The sequence below is a fragment of the Cebus imitator genome, unplaced genomic scaffold (genome assembly GCF_001604975.1).
Source record: "Cebus imitator isolate Cc_AM_T3 unplaced genomic scaffold, Cebus_imitator-1.0 Scaffold347, whole genome shotgun sequence".
NCBI lineage: Eukaryota > Metazoa > Chordata > Mammalia > Primates > Cebidae > Cebus > Cebus imitator.
This window is the reverse complement of record NW_016107662.1, coordinates 65,095-72,326: the sequence shown is the minus strand read 5'-3', so window position 1 is coordinate 72,326 and position 7,232 is coordinate 65,095. Positions and strand designations below refer to the sequence as shown.

The 7,232-nt window shown below is 39.7% G+C and overlaps 1 pseudogene across 1 annotated transcript; it reads left to right on the top strand.

Annotated features, from left to right (window-relative positions):
• The first annotated feature begins 287 nt into the window (after window positions 1-287).
• On the top strand, window positions 288-1,265 carry LOC108287552 (annotated as a pseudogene). The gene has a single exon (XR_001818376.2). The product of XR_001818376.2 is annotated as a synaptonemal complex protein 3-like (transcript).
• The last annotated feature ends 5,967 nt before the right edge of the window (window positions 1,266-7,232 follow it).

Sequence of the window (7,232 nt, the reverse complement as noted above, 5' to 3'; positions counted from 1 at the left end):
AGCCAAGAGCATGTGTGCAAACACTTTTGAAAGAAGGAGGGTTTGGGCTAGGAATTTTATGCTGAACAGGTTAGCTAAACATACATATTTCACAAGTTACAAGAGGGCTAATGAATATTCATGACAGTGGTTCTGCCACATGTGTATTGATCAAACACCCATGTAAACATATGACCCATGTTAATTTTAAAGTAGAAATGTGGAGACCACCTTTTCTTCAGTGCGCATCTCAGCTTGCCTCAGAAGCGTCGCGGCTAAGGGGTACTTCAGTCAGGAAGCAGCTAGATATGGTGTCCTCCAGAAAAAAGTATTCCAGGAAATCTGGGAAGCCATCCATGGAAGATTAGTTACCAGAGCCTATGACTTTGAGACTGAAGATAAGAAAGATCTGAGTGGCTCAGAGGAAGATGCTATTGAAGGGAAGACTACAGTCATTGAGAAACGTAGGAAGAAAAGATCTTCTGCAGGAGTAGTTGAAGATATGTGGGGTGAAGTACAGAGTATGCTGGAAGGAGTTGGAGTTAACATTAACAAGGCTCTTCTTGCCAAGAGAAAGAGACTAGAAATGTATACCAAGGCTTCTCTCAAAACTAGCAACCAGAAAATCAAACATGTTTGGAAAACACAAGATCAAAGGTAGAAACTTAACCAAGAATATTCTCAGCAGTTTCTGACTTTGTTTCAGCAGTGGGATTTAGATATGCAGAAAGCTGAGGAACAAGAAGAAAAAATACTTAATATGTTTCAACAGCAACAAAAGATTCTTCAACAATCTAGAATTGTTCAGAGCCAGAGACTGAAAACAATTAGACAGTTATATGAGCAGTTCATAAAGAGTATGGAAGAGTTGGAGAAGAATCATGATAATCTACTTACTGGTGCACAAAATGAATTTAAAAAAGAAATGGCTATGTTGCAGAAAAAAATTATGATGGAAACTCAGCAGCAAGAGATAGCAAGTGTTAGGAAGTCTCTTCAATCCATGTTATTCTGATGACTCTTTGAAGAAAGAGCTTGAACCTAAGTAATATGATACAATTATATTAGCTAAGAAGCATATTGTAAGTCTTTAGTAGCTTAATTATAACATCTTTAATAATAAATCTCTTTCATTGTAAGACTTCTCTTTCGGTTAAGTCAAATCTAAACAGTTATGTGAGTTAGCAACTACTCCTAAAGAATATGTCTTGAGTTTTCAGCTCTTTAGTAATGATAGTGAATTTTTCTCTCTTAACACTGTCAATTAAATAAAGACAATTTAATTTTAAAAAAAGTGGAAATGTAACATTTAAATGTATTACCTTACAATTAGGTCCTAAAGATCAAAGGTCTTTTCAGAGCACAGAGACATCTGAGGGTGCAATCTCTGTAAACGAGCTGTGGAGGAAAAGTTAAAAATAAAATTTGGACTCAATTGAACATGGACACAAACAACAGTCACCAAGTCCCAGAACAGGCTGCGTGAGCCCCTTGAGTCATTCATTCAGCATTGTTTTGGAGAAACCTCTATTTCCATCTATTCCTATACTTTACTTGTTGAAAAACAATAGATAATCACAAAAAACAAGTAGAATTTTTGTGTTTCTTGAGCCCAGTCATGAAGGGCCCTTGTGACTGGGCCTCATGTCAAATAACTCATTACAAAAAGAGCTAGGGTCCAAGACTGCACCAAAGCTTCATGAGACCTCTCCTTGTCTGTGCACGGACAGGTGTCTGGTTCTGGTGCCCAGGCTTCCCGGTCTGGTAGTGAATCCTCCACAGTCTGGTGAGTGTAAATATATATATTTTTCCCCTTCTTCCCTTCCCAATGCAATTGCTTATTACATCAATTTGCTTATATTATTTGCTTATTACATCATTTGCTTATTATATCTGCTTTGCCATATACATGGGATAAAGTTGTTTACCATTGTGCGTGTATTTTCTTCTCCCCTCTCACATCTCCCACACAGAACACCATCCAAGACCAGGTTAGTGGTCTTATCAGGAAAAAGTTACAGACATCTCCAATTAAAGCTGTATTTATGGCTGGTGAAATGGGGGCTCAGGAAGTCAGTCAGCATCTGGTGGAGATATGAATTGCTTTAATGTTGCTTATTTCAAGGTTGCTGCTTGTTTAGTTGCTAGAGAAAAAGAAAAGTCTTGTGGCAATTACAACATCATTTATTCTCTAAATGTCAGGCCATATGACTTAACCCTTGCCTGGCATGACCTTAGGTCCTCTCCAAAATTATAAAATTTGTTTTCTTATTGCCACAAATAGTATGTTCTGTCAGTCTTATGATCTCCATTTAACATTATTACCGTTACTTGTTGTATCTAAACCATAAAATAGCAGGTGTATATTAAGAAATGTCTTACCTCTCATCCTGTTATGGCTGAAAATTAAGTTTTTAAGGTTTTTTTTGGTTTTCTTTGACCACAAATATGGGGGTCCATTCAGTCAGTGTGGAGTTAGAATCTTATTTTAATTGTACATCTTTCTTGATATTTTGGCCCAGAGGGTTCATGTTTGACAGGGAGATTTTTTTCTCTCTCTCTTTAGTAGAGTCTTTACTAACACTTGCCAGTAGAAATAATTAGTTATCACTAAAATAACCAGAAAGCCAGACAGTTTTCAAAACATTGGTAAATGTCTCAGGGGGAAAACAAAGTCCCCCTAGCGAAGCCCTGCTGTATTCCTGTGTGCAGACACACACACGGCCAGGCAGCTCTATGCATGGAAGTCTAGGACTGTAAACATGACTATAGAACCCTTTACATCCTGTCTCTTAAGTTACAATTTAGAGTGAGCAGTTTTTCTACGACTTAAAAATTGTCATTTCTTCTTATTGAGAGTCACTCTCACATTTTTCCCTTTGCATATTTAAGCATTGATACATAATAATTATATATATATTTGTGGCCTATGAGTAATATTTTGATACATGCATCCAATGTACAGAGATCAAATCAGGGTATTTAGAATATCCATCACCTCAAACATGGACATTATTTTCTTTGTGTGGGAAAAAAATTTCTTCGTTTTGGAAGAATTTAAAGCCTTCTCTTCTAGCCATTATAAAATATATTTTTAAATAGTGGTAATTATAGTTTGCCTACTATGTGGTCAAATACTAGAAATTATTCCTTCTATGATAAAAAATTAAGGCTTTCTCCCATGGGCAATAGAACACCACATGATTGAGTGGCCATCTGAGAAATTATCTGGAGGACTTTGGAACAGTCCTGGCTGGGGCAGGCGGCTGTTGCAACAAACAGTGGGGAAGCCCCTCCCTCTGATACACCCTGAGCCAACAGTCATTACATGACAGAAAACCTCCAAACCTGAGGGCCTCATGAAACAGTGGCAGTCCCCACTCACATGCAAGCTGCACTGTGCTTGGTGTCCTCCACGTTGAGCCTAACACAGTTTTACCCTGGGGCTGTGAGATGGGGCAATCAGTTTCCATTTGTTTTATAAGGATCAGTGGAGCTGTGTGCTTAGCGCGAGCAGAGGAGACCTAAAAGCTAACACTAGGATTCCAGCACCATCACTGACCAGTCTTGCAAGTGGCAAGAGTTGTCTCTCCTCTCCTGGATTTGGTTTTGTCCTCTGTGAAATGGGGCAATGCTAGCTGATTATATATTGGTACTGTTGATGAACTGAGTGCTCAGCACAGTGCCTGGAACCCAGAGTGCAGATGGGGTAGGAGGATGAGTCATAAATCTGAGGGAAGCCCCAACACAATTTAGTCCTTCCATCTAGTAGCCAGGCCCCAGTGCAGAGCCCTGTGTCAGTGACAGAGCAAACTGAGACCAGCTCAAGCACAGCCTCTTTCTCAGACACAGGGCTCTGCTAAGGCACTTGGGGTTCTGGTTCAATTCCTGCAGCTTTAATGTAAAGAATATTGTAAGACATTTCCTGAGATCACCGAAAGTCAGAAGAAAAGACAGGCCTTCTCCAACTCTTGGTTATTTGCCAGAACGTATTTATCCAGAGAGGAGGGGAAATTTTTTTTTTGTAAATATTAAATGCTAGAGTTGAATATTATATTAAAATCTCATTCTACTACAAACTCGGAGTTGTGGTTCTTTTTATTCTTTTTATTTCAATTGTGTAAGCTGCAGTGAGATACAGACTGTAACATTTCTCCTTGGATTATGAAATTCTAAAGAGTCAACAGCATGACGCATGAGGAAGAAGAGGAAAAAAGCCATGCTTTCTAACTGCTGGATAAGACACTGAAATCCATCTTTCTCAGACTGCATGCTTATTTTAGTATTAACAAAAGGAGAGAGTGAAGATAGCCACTTTAAACTTCTAGAGTTAAGAATCTGAAGGTATTTTCATGGAGTATAGCAACAGCCTTGGAAATACAGATTTCTCTAAAAACAATAGTTGCAGAGATCATTTTCTGACCCAGGAGGATGAATACCTTTCTATGATTTTAGAAAAAAAAAAATCAACTTCTGCTTCACTTGCTGAGGTTTCTTTTAAACAACTATGAGGACATTGTAGTTTTCTCTTGCAACTCTGGAATTGCATCAGTTCTATGTGGGGAAAAAAAGTATACAATAATCAAAATGACCAGCGTGAAAAGGAGAAAGTCAGGGAAAGCCTATTGACAATAAATGCAGGGCAGGAAAGAAGCTGCATTCTCAGTCTTCTTCTAGGGGCCTGTGATTGAGACTTTACCTTAGGTGTACATCCTCCCAGAGATTTTTGTCTCTTATCTTAGAATTTCCTTTCTTTTTTTAAGCTTGTTTCTTATCTAGAAAAAAAGAATTGTAATGCCATTTTATGGCTATACCTGGGCTTTATTCGGTAAATATTTTTGTTATCTATGAAGTAGAATTTCCAGAATTTGTGCAATTCTTTGTCATATATATATATGGAGTCTTGCTGTGTTACCCAGGCTGGAGTGCACTGGTGCAATATCAGCTCACTGCAATCTCTACCTCCCGGGTTCAAGTGTCTCTCCTGCCTCAGCCTCCAGAGGACCTGAGATTACAGGCCCTCACCATCATGCCCAGCTAAGTTTTTTACTTTTAGTATGTTTAGTAAATTTTGTATTTTTACTTTCACTATGTTGATCAGGCTGGTCTTGAACTCCTCACCTCCAGTAATCTGCTTGCCTCAGCATCCCAAAGTGCTGGGATTAAAGGCATGAGCCAATTCTTTTTGAGGAATAAATCACCTGAAAGTCCTCAAGCCTTTTTGTCAGGCACGTATTGGCCTTTTCTTTCTTGCTGCGGTCTGATGAATCACAGGTGAGAACTATTTTTCTTTGTGCCTTGCCAGTGAAAATCCTTGCACACTTTATTTCTAATTAAAAGAAATCCAAAATGGACACAGTTATATGAGAGGCATCTAAAGACAAACTGGGAAGGCGTAAAAAGTTGAATTAATACTCATACACACCCAGGCAGAATTTGACCTGTTTGAACTGGGAAAATTACAGATGTCCTGAAAACGCAGTTGCATTTGATTTAAATTGTTTATACCAGGCCTGATGAAAACCACCTGAAGAGACAGCTGTGCTAAAATCTTTCACTTGTGTAAACTCGAAGTAAAACTATATAAGCCCCTCTCTAACCTCACCTGAATGGAACATGATATAATTTCTTGCTAGATTGGTGTCTCCCAGATTGCAATTTCTAAAAAATCCTGATTAAAATACTTTTTATATTGTTTATTTCCTGCAGGGTTTCTTTTAGTTTTATGATTTAAAAATTCTTTTCTCAAAGAAGCAGAGTCATTTGCTTCTCTGGAGAGCATGGCAAACTCAAGACCTTGCAAAAGAGATAGTTAAAAATACATACATACATATAAATAGCAAGAATTTAAAACTCAAAATATTAAATATGTTACAAAAGTATATAAGCAATAGAATAAATAGGATGAATAGCAACATGGATAAAATCAACTGTGAGTTGAAACCCTGAAAGTTCAAGTGAAGGTATTGAGAACGCTTTAGAAAAAAAACTAAAGACATAAGTAGTTTTAAAAATATAGAGCCTGGGGCATAGGATCCAAGATGGCTGAATAGATACATTTACAGTACACAACACCCAGTAAGAGAGATGAAGAAATCCAGAGATCTCCTAGCTCCAACCGAGGTACCAGGTGCATTTTAATGGGTCTGGTCCAATGGTGAGCAAAGCCCACTCAGGGCAGACTGAGGCAGGGAGGGGTGCTGCTTCATCCAGAAAGTGCATTTGACCAGCAAATCAGAGACTCCCTCGCTGGCACTCCAGATACAGCGCTTCCCCTAAAGCAAACACAGAACAGGAGATCTTTGCCAGTCAAGTGCCGGGAATTACAAATGCAGAGTTGAATAATAATCCAGGACAGTGTCCCGGATTGGTGCACAGACCTAAACAGGTGCATAAGCCCAAGAGGCAGCTGGGAGAACCTGCGGACTGAGCTATTGCCCCCTCCCCCAAGCCAAAGAGAGAGGGAGCTGTAAGCAGGAGCAACTGGGCAGGCCCCTACCCCATGACTGGAGAGAGATCAAGCTGAAAGGGGGAGATGGCCAGCAGTGGCTGCGACTGGGCAGGTCCCTATCCTCCCCCACAAACCCCAGAGGGCTGAAGCTCTTGCTCTAGCGGGTTGTGCAGCCAGTGCCACAGTCTGAGCTGAACCATGAATGATCCAGCCCAGTGAAGAAGGGCACAACCCACCATTAGAGAGGTGGGACTGTGCTACATGTTTTAACAAAAAACACAGAAAGCCTACGTAGCAACAGGACAGTGTTCTTGACAACCCAGCAGCGCCTACAGGTCAATGGAAGAGGAGGGCCTAATCTTCCAGTATAAATAAAAATGACACAGGAAACTTCCCTAGTAAACTGAAGTAGTCCCTAGAAACCCAGTAGCACCTCCACAGGCAGACAAGCAACCTCATCAAGCAGCTCCCTGACAACACAGCCAGGTAAACCCACAAAAACGGGGAAAAAAAAAAACAGCACAAAAAAGATGAAACCATCAAAGACCAGAACACCACTTCTCCTTCAAGGGATCACAACTCCTCAACAACACAGGTTCACATCATGACTGAGAAGGAATGTGATGAATTGACAGAAACAGGCTTCAGAAGGTGGAACATAACAAACTTTTCTGAGCTAAAGGAACAGGTTATAACTCAATGCAAGGAAACCAAAAACCTTGAAAAAAGGTTAGACGAAATGCTAACTAGAATAACCAGCTGAGAGAAGAACATAAATGACTTAATGGAGTTGAAAAACACA